We start from the raw sequence: 16,088 nt of genomic DNA, 5'->3' as shown, positions 1-16,088 counted from the left end.
GTAGTCAAGTAGATGATATAGGTGTTGACGGAATAAAACTGTCACATCTGTTCGTCTCACTGTGTATTTCTTTCATTTACCTTCTGTACTATACTTCGCGTCGGCTTTCTATGTACGGCCCAAGATTCTTTGAGTTACGTTACTTTTAAGTAAGAGGTCATGCAAAAGTTTTACACACCAATGTATGTAGTGCTGTATCCTGTGTACCGATTATTAACGCCAAAAACAATTGGCAGCGACCATAGTTTGGATTCGTTACCTTGATTTCTCTTCCGCTCCTTCTACTTGTCCATGGATACAAGTGAACAATGGCGAATGGTTTACGAGTGCTCGTTCGCTCGTGTTCGTTATCATTTCCTCTGGTGAAGAGGGCGCTTAAAAAGAAAGTGAGCAAGCACTTCTTGCGTTTCACAGACGCTGGTAATAAATGAGTAACCCATACAGATTGTTACAACTGCCGAGTGTTGCAGAAGCAGGAGAAATACGAGTGCCGTGGCTCTAGAGTTCTCAGTGACGGAAAAATAACAAAGGAAAGTGATAAGTCAGCTAGTTAGTTGCGTTGGCAGGCGACGTGACTAGCCCGTCGCTTTCGCCCACAGCTCTGAATGGTCCCCGTGTTGCTACACGCAGCTGATAGGCTCATTGGAAACGTCGTTTGGCGTCCCTTCGCAGTCGGCGTGTTTTCTTCTCCACTTATCTGAAACGAGCGCGCGCTCTCGGCGGTAATTTATCGGACCATTTCGTTAACGTGCGAGGCGCCAGCGATTAACGACACACTATCCTTGTTTTCATCCACTGCCAAGGTCATGTAGAGGCTTGCGGCTGTCAGCAAAACACGCGCGCTTCGCGGGTTGCCGAAATACTGTTCTGCAGGCGCTGCCCGTCAATTTAACCACTCGTGAAGTGTTATTACAGTACGTACGGCGGGAGTTTAAAGAAAGCGAGGCGTATCCAATGTTTTAGCGGAAGAAGACGAGTATATTTTGGCCGTAAATAATGTTCTTAAAACCAACAATAGCCGCTGAGAAAAGAAAAGGAAGAAACGATGAGAGCTATGTAGTTAACACAATAAAATAACCAATATTTTTGACTCTTTGAACATAATGGACTTAATTTATCATTTATATATGAGAGTCCATTAGTAATTTTGTGCACAGCTAATTACAAATCGTAGAATTAATGTGGAATTTGACTTCTAGTTCAGGAAACCAATGTATCGTATCAGGTTCGATCGAAGTAGTTGAGATGCTGAATGAGGAAATTGGATTCAAGCAGAACACTTCTCTCCTTATCTTGAGTGCTTAGTGACATGCGTGGATTATTTCGGTCAAACTGCGGAATACTTTTCATCGCTCTGCTGTCACGTTCTTATATGCTACCGAATGCTGTACCAACGATTGCAATTCCTACCTAATTTCTTGAAGCAGCATTTGGCCGCATTCTGTATTATTTAATGGGTCTTGCTGTGAATAACAAGCCTATGCGGCATCATTGACATTACGATTAGCTACTGACCTTTACAAGTGGTCTCTCATCTTCAGTCATAACTCAAACAAGCTGGTAATAATGCAGATCTACGCACTGTTCGTTCACATCGATTGGCAGTAGTTCGAAGACGATGGCTTCCGACATATACCGACCAGAGACAGGGGCCAAACTGTTGCTGCCAGACAGTATAGTAAACCACGTTGTGAAGAACTTCCGCTATTGTGCATGGGATGAGAAACAAGCATGATGTCTTCCCCCTTCACGTGCAGTACTAACACATTTTGATTTATACCGATCATCTGCCGTGGTAGAACTTACATACTAAAGTAAAAAGATGTTGTGGTAGCCCATTATACAGACGTTCGTGTTCAAATGTGGTTCTTATTTGTAGGATGTATTTTACATCAAATTAAACCTGTTATAATAGAAAGACGGTACTGTTAGATAGCAAATACTGGCAATAATTGCAATCCACATGAGTTTTTGTAATTTCTTTCGACTTACAGTGATCAGAACTACGGTGAAAAAGGTTATTTATCACAATTTTACTGTAGTAACACGGAATTTCCTTGTATATCCGTAAATTAATTTCATTATGTGTCTATAAATCTCTAGTTTCACAGCAACTGAAGCAGCCAGGAGATAAAAGACCAGCGCGTCTGTGGGATTGACCGGTTACAAGAAGGGGTTCAGGTACAGCATGGATGGCAATGTTAAAAACGGGATAGGCTCTTGAGAGAACAGCATTGTATGGCGCGAGCTTCAAATTGAAATTATTAAATTTCTCATAACTTCACATAAACGGGATCTTATGATATTTTTCTTCTGGTCGTGTAATAGATGTCCACTTCCTGGGCCACATTTTGATAGTTGCTTTGGGCAGCAGGCTGGACACCCCTGTTCTAGGTTAACCATACAGAGCAGGGTCTCATTTACTCTACTCTCAAGATAGCTAGTCTGCCCCCCCCCCCCCCCCCCCCCGAAAGGGCTCACGCCACAAAAAGTTGAACAAAAATATGTCTTTGTTTGAATACTGATGTGTTTTCCCTCTGACCGTCCCCAGAACAACTAAGGTTTTATGGCTGAGTTCATATTTTTACTAAATACGTTGTTCTGGGATAACGTAAGACTGAAAAACTAAATTAAAGCAAAACGTACCTGATTCAGGAAAACTGTACAGAATGATCAAAGTGAATACTACTGCGTATGATCGGATTTCAGAGGACTTTTGAAACAGTGCGTCACAGGCAGGATCTAATCACGTTGCATTATTATGGGGTAAGGACTCAGTTATGCGGCTAGATGAGTGATTTCCTGCCAGAAAGGTCACAGATGATTGTAAATGGCGGAAAGTCATAAAGTGAAATGAAGGCTGTTTGTTATTTATTACCCATGTAAAAGATTTCGGACAAAATGTGAGCAGATTGTTTGTAGATTGTTGTTGTTGTTGTGATCTTCAGTCCTGAGACTGGTTTGATGCAGCTCTCCATGCTACTCTAACCTGTGCAAGCTTCTTCATCTCCCAGTACCTACTGAAACCTACATCCTTCTGAATCTGCTTAGTGTATTCATCTGTTCGTCTCCGTCTACGATTTTTACCCTCCACGCTGCCCTCCAATCCTAAATTAGTAGTGATCCCTTGATGCCTCAAAACATTGTCTACCAACTGGTCCCTTCTTCTGGTCAAGTTGCGCCACAAACTTCTCTTCTCCCCAGTCCTATTCAATACTTCCTCATTAGTTATGTGATCTACCCATCAAATCTTCAGCATTCTTCTGTAGCACCACATTTCGAAAGCTTCTATTCTCTTCTTGTCGAAACTCTCTATCGTGAATGTTTCACTTCCATACATGGCTACACTCCATACAAATACTTTCAGAAACGACTTCCTGTCACTTAAATCTATACTCGATGTGAACAAACTTCTCTTATTCAGAAATTCTTTCCGTGTCATTGCCAGTCTACATTTTATATCCTCTCTACTTCGAACATCATCATTTATTTTGCTCCCCAAGTAACAAAAATCCTTTACTACTTTAAGTGTGTCATTGTCTAATCTGATTCCCTCAGCATTACCCGACTTAATTCGACCACATTCAATTATCCTCGTTTTCCTTTGGTGATGTTCATCTTATATCCTCCTTTCAAGACACTGGTGTACATGAAATACTTGCCACGCCCAGCTGTTCCCTATATATTAGCAATGAGTAGCATCTTATAATGTTGCATTGAATCCATGTCATCGTTCCATTTCATATCTCCGTGCTACATACCTTGGGTCAACTTTTAATGTGGGCCTACAACTCGTGTAAACCAACAGTGACAGCGAACTCTTGCTAAATCTCTTCCAGAGATCCAGAAAGTGTCTAAGTACTTAAGTCCGCTTCTGCATCTACACTGGAAGGTAGAAATATGTCAACTGACCGAATTTTAACAGATAAAACACACCTTTCTCGTAGCTAGGAGTATTCGGTTTAGGACTTATACTGCATCAAAGAAATGTGAAATAAATACATCTCTACAAAGGAAAGACTGGTACGTCCTGGATGCAGATGTTTTCTCCTTATTAACAGTACTTAAAACCATACGATCTTGTTCTGGAGGGTAATGAAAATTTGAATGCTTTATCATGAAGCTAATATTCACTGCAGATAATTCATCTTCCTGCAGTTACTCATGTACGTTCTTACATAAATTTTTCTGTTGTGACTGAGACAGATGGAAGAATTTTCTTGTTGTAGTTGGCAGAAGAGCCAACACCGTGTTACTAGAGGAGGCCGAAATGCACGCGTTGTAGCTCACGCAGGCTGGCGTGAAGTCTGGAACAGGACAAGGAATTTAGAATTTAGAAAAACGGACGTAGCTGGTGGAATAGTTTACTTTAATCCATTAATGATGATCGTCTCTCTTGACGGTACATGATTCACAATATCAATAGTAACTGAATATGGTGCCTTGCTAGGTCGTAGCAAATGACGTAGCTGAAGGCTATGCTAAACTATCGTCTCGGCAAATGAGAGCGTATTTTGTCAGTGAACCAACGCTAGCAAAGTCGGTTGTACAACTGGGGCGAGTGCAAGGAAGTCTCTCTAGACCTGCCGTGTGGCGGCGCTCGGTCTGCAATCACTGATAGTGGCGACACGCGGGTCCGACGTATGCTCCCGGACCACGGCCGATTTAAAGGCTACCACCTAGCAAGTGTGGTTGGTGTCTGGCGGTGACACCACATGTCTATCTTGCTTGGATGAATGTGGTTTGCTTCTTTGTTCTTCTTGAACATAAATGTGGCGTACTTCAATAGGTCAAAGAATAATACAGTCGATTGCCAACGTATTTTGAGGCTCACCGTTTGTTATAGCAAAAAGTGAGGCGGTTCCAATTGTTCGCACAGATGCACGAAAGAAGAAGGCCATTTAGGTCTGCCTTTCTTCATATGTTTTAAGACACCTGAAAATGAAACGGCGGGAGAGACAGTAGTGTTCAAGTGAGCTCATAAGGGATGGTAAAGAATGCCTGACGAGAAAAATAAAACAAAAACATTACCGAAAACCACAAAATCGAATGGAAACATTTACGTCACAGCTAGGGATGGTGCACTGTATTACGATATATATATTTTTCGTGGTACTAAAATCTGTTTGAAATCAAAATTAAAGAGTCATTCGCAACAAAATGACATAATGAATTACGAATAAAAATACTTGCACTGCCCGGGAATCGAACCCGGGTCGCAAGAATGGGAATCTTGCATGATACCACTACACCAGCAGTGCTACGGGAAACGGATGTTTTGTACTAATTATTTCAATGTTGTATTACCTAATTTTCTTTTTAAAAATACGTTTTTCTAGTGTAGTACCGACCTTATGTATATCCCGTACATCCTTCTACACTGAAACAGCCAAGAAAGGCCCAGCGGAAAATAGTATTATGAGCAATTAGAAAGCTGGAAGGCTGCTCTTAGATGCACTTTATGTTATCAGATATGTTTATGTGTTTATACTTGTAACTGTTTTATAATTCGTAGGAAACATGGATTTCAGTTTCATACAGGGAATATGAAAAGTGATATTGACAAATGAAAAGGTGAGACCGAATGTGAACGGCAAGAAATATCACAACAATTACAATATATTCATTTTAAGCTCTTGTGTCCGCGTTAGCTTACAAATAAATTTGTTTTTATATGGGATTAGTCTTGAGGAAACACTTTTTGCTTTCCTTACCTAGATACCGTTTACTGAAGTTACAGCATAAACAACACTCCTTAATTTCTTTTTATTAAATAACAGGAAAATTGCACTAACTTATCTCTATATAGGTACTGGGTACAAACATTTGAGTTTTTAATAAATTATTCACAAATTTGAGCAGACAAAAATTTTTATTTATACCTTTTACCATGTGCTGTGGATTTTGCGGTGCAGTTTTGTTTTCTTTCACGGTTTCCCATCTACAACCATACTAAACTGGGCATAGAAAGTTACTTACACAGACGATTTCCACCTGGATACACTATTTTTAAAATTTTATATTGTATGTGGAAGACAGTGTGTGAGCGGAGGCGGTGTCTGTGCATGCAATATGTTTCACTCTTTCTGGTTTCCCCATTGTCTTCAATGGGGAAAGCTATGAACGTGCACTGACATTGTTTGTAAACTAAGAAAACAAGGCATAACGACAGAAAGACGTTTTCAAACCCTACATAAATGAAATAACAAACGTTCTTAAACAACTCACACAGAGTAAAACTACTTCTCATTTGGCAAACAGTTCCATTTTCGACAACGTGGGCTTCCCTTGGGGTCATCAGTCAGCGACTCTTGGCGACCATCTTTCTTAATCTCAGTGACAACATAATATTTGAAACCGTTGTAAGGCGCAAATAATATAGGGTAGTCAAGAGCGCACATACAATGGTTTGTATGGGGTGGACGGATCTATATTTGGGCTTATGGAATATTTTTAATATTTTGGAGGATGAATGGCGACTTTTAAATAGCTGTGAAAAATTTACAGTTCCTACCTTGTTAAAAACCTGCCTCATACAGTCTCTTAAATATTTATCTTGAAAGGAAAACCACCTCACTACACTATTATTTGCCTTTCCTTGCGAAGTAGGGGGGGGGGGGAGGGGGAGGGGATGTGGGGAGGTGCGCTCCCATCGACGCTGCCTGTGGATGCCCTTATGGGTAGTGTGTTGTCCTTCGTGTGTAGATGAAACGATATACCTTCTACATGTCTCTACCAGCAACTGTACAATAACATAAACACATTCTACCCAAAAAATTAAAATTCATCGCGGAGACAGAGAATGATAAAATGTTAGATATCCTTGATCTCACTGAACACAGGCAGAACAACCATCAACGATTTTGCATAGTCAGGAAAATTACCATAGTAGCGCAGCCATCCACAAAACCCTAAAGTACCCGCATACCCACAGACAAGCAAGTTTCCAGTAAATACTGCACAGACGGAATGAAATTCAACTCAGCGAGTAAAAGAAAAGGGAGATAAACTGAGTCAAAAAAATTAAAACATAAACGAAATGGATACCTGGCAGACAACAACAAATCAATCTCACCAACATACGAACACAGCCAGGCACAGCAGAACACACATGCAAACACGCATGAGCAAGAAACAACCGCAACAACAACAAAATGGTACACTCAGTTACGACATCAAAGGCCCCACAGGACTGTCGTCAGACTGAAAATAACAGGACTAAAATAACATCCTGTTGTTGTTGCGGTTTTCAGTCCTGAGACTGATGCAGCTCTCTATGCTAATCTGTCCTAAGCCAGTTTCTTCATATCCCAGTACCTACTGCAACCTACATCCTTCTGAATCTGCTTAGTGTATTCATCTCTTTGTCTTCCTCTACGATTTTTACCCTCCACGCTGCCCTTCAATCCTAAATTGGTGATCCCTTGATGCCTCTGAACATGTCCTACCAACCGGTTCCTTTTTATCGTCAAGTTGTGCCACAAACTCCTCTTTTCCCAAATTCTATTCAATACCTCCACATTAGTTATGTGATCTACCCATCTAATCTTCAGCATTCTTCTGTAGCACCACATTATTTGTGTATGTGTGTGTGAAAGCCTCTATTCTGTTCCTGTCCAAACTATTTATTGTCCATGTTCACTTCCATACATGGCTACACTCCATACAAATACTTTCAGAAACGACTTCCTGACACTTAAATCTATACTCGATGTTAACAAATTTCTCTTCTTCAGAAACGCTTTCCTTACCGTTGCCAGTCTACATTTTAGATATTCTCTACTTCGACCATCATCAGTTACTTTGCTCCCCAAATAGCAAAACTCCTTTACTACTCTTTTACTAATCTAATTCCCGCAGCATCACCCAACTTAATTCAACTACATTCCATTATCCTCGTTTTGCTTTTGTAGATGTTCATCTTATATCCTCCTTTCAAGACACTATCCATTCCGTTCAACTGCTCTTCCAAGTCCTTTGCTGGCTCTGACAGAATTACAATGTCATCGGCGAACCTCAAAGTTTTTATTTCTTCTCCATGGATTTTAATACCTACTCCGAATTTTTCTTTTGTTTACTTTACTGCTTGCTCGATATACAGATTGAATAACATTGGGGAGAGGCTACAACCCTGTCTCACTCCCTTCCCAACCACTGCTTCCCTTTCATGTCCCTCGACTCTTATAACTGCCATCTGATTTATGTACAAATTGTAAATAACCTTTCGCTCCTTGTATTTTACGCCGGCTATCTTCAGAATTTGAAAGAGAGTATTCCAGTCAACATTGTCAAAAGCTTTCTCTATGTCAGTGCTCTGTCAAACTCTTCACGCAATATCGTATCTCCCATTTCATCTTCATCTACATTCTCTTCCATTCCTATAAGATTGTCCTCAAGTACATCGCCCTTGTATAGACTCTCTATATACTCCTTCCACCTCTCTGATTTCCTGTCAACATTGTCAAAAGCTTTCTCTATGTCTACAAATGCTAGAAACATAGGTTTGCCTTTTCTTAATCTTTCTTCTAAGATACGTCGTAACGTCAGTATTGCCTCACGTGTTGCAATATTTCTACGGAATCCAAACTGATCATCCGTGAGGTCGGCTTCTACCAGTTTTTCCATTCGTCTGTGCAGAATTCGCGTTAGCATTTTGCAGCTGTGACTTATTAAACTGATAGTTCGGTAATTTTCACATCTGTTAACACATTTCTTTGGGATTGGGATTACTATATTCTTCTTGAAGCTGAGGGTACTTCGCCTGTCTCATACTTCTTGCTCGCCAGATGGTAAAGTTGTGTCAGGACTGAGTCTCCCAAAGCCGTCAGTAGTTCTAATGGAATGTTGACTACTCCCGGGGCCTTGTTTCGGCTCAGGTCTTTCAGTGCTCTGTCAAACTCTTCACGCAATATCGTATCTCCCATTTCATCTTCATCTACATTCTCTTCCATTCCTATAAGATTGTCCTCAAGTACATCGCCCTTGTATAGACTCTCTATATACTCCTTCCACCTCTCTGATTTCCTGTCTTTGGTAAGGACTGGGTTTCCATCTGACCTCTTGATATTCATACAAGTGGTTCTCTTTTCCCCAGAGGTCTCTTTAATTTTCCTGTAGGCAGTATCTATCTTACCCCTAGTGAGATAAGCCTCTACATCCTTACATTTGTCCTCCAGCCATAAGATACAGAACAGATATCACAATAAGAGAAAGATAAGAACAACATATCAACAGCGAAACACAAAAGATCTGATACTTACTAGCTGACGTGTCAGGACCCATCCAATTTATAATAGACAGACCAGAAGAAGTTTCAGTATTAGGTACAGAATACACTGAAACATACTAAAGAGTAACAATTTTCATTATATATTGGCAGGACACTTTATGGTTATGGACCGCAAACCACCAGACATGAACACCGACGAAAAAATTCTCAAACGCAATAACAGCCCCCCCCCCCCCCACCCACACATACACAATCACCCAAAAACTATTACAAAGGGCGTTCAAAATGTTTTGCACAGTCGTCTATAATTTTTTTTTATTTTATGCAGGAGTAGAACGAAATTTTCTGTGAACATACTTGGAACATTACCTATAAGTTGGTATATAAAAGCATTTTATTTTATTTATAGGTGAGCCATAATGGACCGTGAAGTAGATGTCAGGTTGCGACAACGGTGATGGAGTTCCTCTTCAAGACCGGCGATGACTCTGCCACATCGATTCACAGGAATTTGTTCCTTGTTTGTGAGGAGGACACACTCGATCGCAGCAGTATCCAGCGGTGGTTGCAGATGTTTAAAGGAGGTGATTTTTCTCTACTGGACAATCCACGATGCGGTAGGCCATCGACGGCAGCGAGTGACGTGAATAAGGAGACCATTGATCAATGTAAAATGACAGATGTGTGACGACACGACAGCTTGCTGAAATGACTCGTTTGCTATTGGGTAGTGTGGTATCACTGTTACAGTAACTAGGGTACAGAAAAATCTGTGCACGTTGGGTGCCTAATTTATTGACCAGGGAAATGAAAACGATGCGGAAGAATGTGTGCGAGGGTCTCATGAAGACCTTTACTGAAGAGTGGTAACAGTGTTTTGACGGCGTCATTACCCAGGATGAAACATGGTTGAAACTTCCTGGCAGATTAAAACTGTGTGCCCGACCGAGACTCGAACTCGGGACCTTTGCTTTTCGCGGGCAAGTGCTCTACCATCTGAGCTACCGAAGCACGACTGACGCCCGGTACTCACAGCTTTACTTCTGCCAGTATCCGTTTCATATCAGCGCACACTCCGCTGCAGAGTGAAAATCTCATTCGTGAAACATGGTTGTTTCCTGAGACCAAACCCTATTCCGTGGAGTGGCGACCTCCGGGTTACCCTCGGAAGAAGAGACCAAGAATTTCATGACCAGCAGGCCGAAAGGTGATGGCTTCCTTCTTCTGGGATCAGCCTGGTATCATTTCCATTGATTTTTTGGAACCTCGTTTCTTAGTTAACCGGGACCGTTACTGTTTGTCTTTGGACAAGCTGCGACGTGCCATCGAGACCCACAGATCACAGCTTCATGGTCAGCTCATGATACGCAATGGCAATGTCAAACCCCATATAGCCCTTATGACGCAGGAGAAAATCAGGAAAATGGTTTGGAAAATTGTTCCTCATCCCCCCTACAGTCCGGACTTGGCTCAGTCTGATTTTTACTTCTTTGGTCGTTTGAAGGCCTACCTGCGCTGTAAAACATTTGATAGTGAGAAATACCTTATTTCCTGTGTCAAGCGATGGTGTAAAAGTCAATCCCCAGAATTTTACCAAAGTGCATTTACATCATGGAAAGAACGTTGGACCAGGTGCGTCATGGCTGATGGAGGCTACATTGAGTAGGCGCAATGTATAGGTAAATGTTACAAGTATGTTCACAAAAAATATCCTTCTCCTCCTGCAAAAAATAAAAAAAATATTAGAGACCACTGTGCAAAACTTTTTGAACTCCCTTCGTAATTGAGAATAGCTACCAAATACAGAAAGCCATACTTGAGGGAAACGAAATAATAAAACGAATACAAATCTCCCTGTGTTTTATGCCCTCAAAGAACTGTCAGGCAACACTATCTCATAAACACACATAACGGCCTGAGGCGCTCCAGTCATGGGCTGTCCTCCCTCCGGCATGGGTGCGTGTGTTTGCCCTTAGGGTAATTTACGTTGTGTGTAAGCTTAGGGACTGATGACCTTAGCAGTTAAGTCCCATAAGATTTCACACACAATTGAACGTTGAAACACACGTAAAAACACACGCACCCACCCACCCACACACACACACACACACACACACACACACACAAACACACACAAATAATAGCCCAGTCAACGGAGACCAAAAAATGTCGGCAGGTGGAAAAAATTCTGTCTGTGGGTTGTGAGCATGGGGCTGGTTGCCGTTCAAAGTTAACTGTTTTAGGTTTTCTCGAATATCTCTCGAAAATTGCAGCTTGCAGCGAAAATGTTTCCGAGTACAAAAGCAGATTACAACAAATTTTCTACAAAAGAAAATTGTAATAATTGTTTTCGTCTAAGACTAACAGTTTCCGCGTTCCAGTGAAACGGTACAGTAGTTTCCGCTCTATAAGCAGCAGGTTTCGCTGCTCGCTCGCACCGGGAAATAGAAACAGAGGCGCCTCCGCAGCCAATTTTATTGCACGACGCGGCCGGCCGCGGGTGCAACAGAACCCATGTGGACGGGTGGAAGGAAACGTGTCACGCTCCTTAATACGTATTTATATCTGTCGTGTATCATGCATTTCTTGTACGTGGATGTGAATCTGCACATGAACTTTCCTAATCCTCCTCACATCTTTCCGTAAAGCGTGGCCAAATCTTTGTTGGGAAGTAGTTCTGTAGTATAGTAGTGGCAACCTTACTCCTGGCTAGGGGATCAAAGAGACAGCACAGGCAGGTAAAGGTCCAAGACTTTCCAGTGTCCCAAAATTTTGGGTCTAGAGGTTGGTCACAGCCAAGTGGTTCGGCCACCCCCTCCACCGGGGCCCAGGAAGACCTCCGGGTGCCCGCCATATTCTGGGGGTGTTACAGAAGACGGGTAAGTGAGCAGACGTGCCCTCACTGCGTCTGTCTCGATGTTCACGTATGGAAGAGAGGTATTTGAATATTTGTACAAATTCTTTTATTTCCAGCTTCGGATTGTGTAAGGAAATGAATGTTCTCGTTTAATTTCGTAAATTTGACCCCCTGTGTTAATGTATCTGGTCCCCAGTTTGTCTGTTCTCCTCCTCACATAGTGGATGCCCCATGTACAATATTGGGAGGCTTTGGTGGTATACATTTGGCCAACGCAATTCCGTCTCGCCCGTAGAAAAGTGCGTGCAGATTCCTATATAATACACCCGAGATATTAGTTGCAAAATTGTAATATCTGTAAACTGGAACAATTGTTGCAATCGCTGTAAAATCGAGTGATAATGTTTAAAATAAATACGTAATCAATTGTCATCAATCTTTAACATACCGTAAAAATCACAAAGGAGTCAAGTTAAAGGAATTCATTTAAAATAAAAGATATAGAATCAACGTGTGAGCCCTCCAGCCCCTTGCCTAGTATCGTACAGAAAGGGCACGCTCTCTAGGTAGCGCTCTCAAGCTCCCCTCCCCAGTTATCCGTTGCGCAGTTTCGATTCAACTTTCATCTGGCGTCCCTAGGCAAGGAGGTAGACGGTAAACTTTCACCAGGAGACGGGAAAATCGCTCATTATTAACAACAGTATATAATATCGTAAACTTGGTGTTTATTGTTAAACGTAAGTACAAAAATTAAATGTGGGCAGCGCGTCCAAGCGCAGCAGAATCATATTAAGGGATAAATTGTGTTATGGGGGTGTAACAGGGTGGTAAGAGGGGGTGGATGTTGGAAGTTTGATGGTCGCCAGATTGTGGCCATGCACTTCCCTCCTGTACCTCACTACGTCACAAACAGCAACTACAGGGTGTTTCACAAAATTATAGCGATCTTTCCGAAGGTAGCTTTATGAACCACTTGTGACACAGCGTGTCCGGGCATGCTTTTATTTTCCGCAAACTGTATTCATACTACGTGGGATATAGACAGGAATTACTAATAGTACCAACGCAAGAAGTGCATATGGACAGAATGTACGTAACTCTTCGCACGCTATTCTACAAAGGTACACAGGAACTGATTCATAGTTACGGGAGTGTAGTGTTGTTCCAGGAAAAGCAACTCTCCCCACACGAGCGCTGTTCGCTTTTCAGTTCACTTGCAGATTATACCTGCCCAGCATTTCCCGTCCTCTTATGTAAGTAGACAAAATAATTTCGTAAGTTCGTGTTTATATAGTGGAGCTACTTACGTTTATTGAGCACTTATTTTCATTTGTTAAGTGAGCTGTTGTGTATAATAATTTCCTATAAAAATGGCTGAGAAGTGCTTAATTTGTAAGTATGATTAAACTTCCTGGCAGATTAAAACTGTGTGCCGGACCGAGACTCAAACTCTGAATCTTCGCCTTTCGCGATCGTACTGTACCATCAGAGCTACCCAAGACCGACTCACGACCCTTCCTCAAACCTTTCATTCCGCCAGCACCTCGTCTTCTACCTTCCAGACTTCACAGAAGCTCTCCCTCAGAGCTTGCAGAACAAGCGCTCCTGGAAGAAAACATACTGCGGAGGCGTGGCTTAGCCACAGCCTGGGGGATGTTTCCAGAATGAAATTTTCCCTCTGCAGCAGTGTTGTTCCTAGGAGATTAAAACTAGTTCTGCAATGTCTTTGAAGTTTGGAAGGTAGGAGACGAGGTACAGATGGAATTAAAGCTGTGAGTTCGAATACAATGAATTTCCTTGAGATAGAGAAGTTACTGCCCACGCATCAGCACGGCTTTAGAAAGCATCGCTCCTGCGAAACGCAACTCGCCCTTTTTTCACATGATACCTTGCGAATTATAGATGAAGGGTATCAGACGGATGCCATATTCTTCGACTTCCGGAAAGCGTTTGACTCGGTGCTCCACTGCAGACTCCTAACTAAGGTACGAGCATACGGGATTGGTTCCCAAGTATGTGAGTGGCTCGAAGACTTCTTAAGTAATAGAACCCAGTACGTTGTCCTCGATGGTGAGTGTTCATCGGAGGTGAGGGTATCATCTGGAGTGCCCCAGGGAAGTGTGGTAGGTCCGCTGTTGTTTTCTATCTACATAAATGATCTTTTGGAAGGTGTCGTCGTTGAGTGACTATACGAGGAAACAAGATGACTTGGACAGGATTTGTGATTGGTGCAAAGAATGGCAGCTAATTCTAAATATAGATAAATGTAAATTAATGCAGATGAATAGGAAAAAGAATCCCTTAATGTTTGAATACTCCATTAATAGTGTAGCGCTTGACACAGTTACGTCGATTAAATATTTCGGCGTAACATTGCAGAGCGATATGAAGTGGGACAAGCATGTAATGGCAGTGGTAGAATTTTGGGAAGATGTGGTTCATCTGTAAAGGAGACCCCTTATGAAACGCTAGTGCGACTTATTCTTGAGTACTGCTCGTGCGTTTGGGATCGCTATCAGGTCGGATTGAGGTAGGACATAGAAGCAATTCAGAGGCGGGCTGCTAGTTTTGTTACTGGTAGGTTTGATCATCACGCGAGTGTTACGGAAATGCTTCAGGAACTCGGGTGGGAGTCTTTAGAGGAAAGGAGGCGTTCTTTTCGTGAATCGCTGCTGATGAAATTTAGATAACCAGCGTTTGAGGCTGACTGCAGCACAATTTTACTGCCTCCAACTTATATTTCGCGGAAAGACCACAAAGATAAGAAAAGAGAGATTAGGGCTCGTACAGAGGCATATAGGCAGTCATTTTTCCCTCCTTCTGTTTGGGAGTGGAATGGGGATAGAAGATGCTAGTTGTGGTACGAAGTACCCTCCGCCACGCACCGTATGGTGGATTGTGGAGTATGTATGTAGATGTAGATGTAGATGAGGAGGGGTCGTGAATTGTGCTTGGATAGCTCAGATGGTAGAGCACTTGCCCGCGGAAGGCAAAGATTGCGAGCGCAAGTCTCGGACCTGTACACAGTTTTAATCTGCAAGGAAGTTTCCTATCAGCGGATACACTGCTGCAGAGTGAAAATTTCATTCTGTAAGTGAGATGTTTGCAGTGACCTATGTAGTGTTCGTGGGAAAGGAATTGGATTGGAAAATGCGACATCTTGCTGTTGTCCGTCATTCACAACACACCGTAAAGTTGTGTGACCATAATGAATTCACTTGACGTTGAATGAATGATTGGCTAGAAAGTAACTGCTCTTCCCTCACCATGAATTGTGTGACTAGTAGACCGCATAAATCTCTTCCATTCAGGAATTTCTGGGACTTATTGAGTGGGTTTCACTGAGTGGAAGAACTTACTACACATCCACGGCATTTCGATTGTCAACGTGATAAAATATGACTACTCATTAACTATATAACAGAATCTGCTGAAATACATAGCTCGTCCTGAAATATCTGGGGTTTCCTAACACCTAGCTGACGTACTTCTGTTGCAGAGGGAGTCAAATTACGCGCCTGGGCTTCTTCAGACGTTGGGAGAGCAGAAACTGGCGTAATGCGTTTGATACCCTCAGGCTACGAAAAGTAACCCAGCCACTGATAGTGGACACAATGAAATCGGCATCGTCGTATGCATGTTGGCAGAATTTACACTCTGGGCAGGCTGTTCAGTGTGGTACACAACTGAAAGCTGCAGCTGTTGCGTTCTTTTACGTAATAGCTCACTTATCAACTACAGGGAAATACTCAGTTACGAGTGATAAAGCGAAAAGAGCTCCTGTTCATAAACACGAGCCCAGTGCAGTTGTTTTGCCTATTCACATGAGAGAAATCGACAAGAAGTGCTGCGTAAATACAGTCTGTCAACTGAAAAGCGAGCTGCTCCAGTCGTGGAGGAAGTTCCCCCATCTGGAAGAGCGCAGCCACTACCGTATAGTTGCAGGACTGTGTACAGAGATTTGCGTAGATTCTGTACATATGCGTTTCTTGTGTTAGTATT

At 42.2% G+C, this 16,088-nt stretch overlaps 1 non-coding gene across 1 annotated transcript; it reads right to left on the bottom strand.

The window, feature by feature from the left end:
* Positions 1-5,190: 5,190 nt before the first annotated feature.
* Positions 5,191-5,261, bottom strand: Trnag-ccc (transfer RNA glycine (anticodon CCC)). Its single transcript has one exon. It is a non-coding gene; the product is annotated as a tRNA-Gly (tRNA).
* Between the last annotated feature and the right edge of the window lie 10,827 nt (positions 5,262-16,088).

Source organism: Schistocerca gregaria, chromosome 9 (genome assembly GCF_023897955.1).
Source record: "Schistocerca gregaria isolate iqSchGreg1 chromosome 9, iqSchGreg1.2, whole genome shotgun sequence".
In the NCBI taxonomy this organism is placed as follows: Eukaryota; Metazoa; Arthropoda; class Insecta; order Orthoptera; family Acrididae; genus Schistocerca; species Schistocerca gregaria.
The sequence above is the reverse complement of the archived record's forward strand: the minus strand, read 5'-3'. Positions and strand labels throughout refer to the sequence as shown.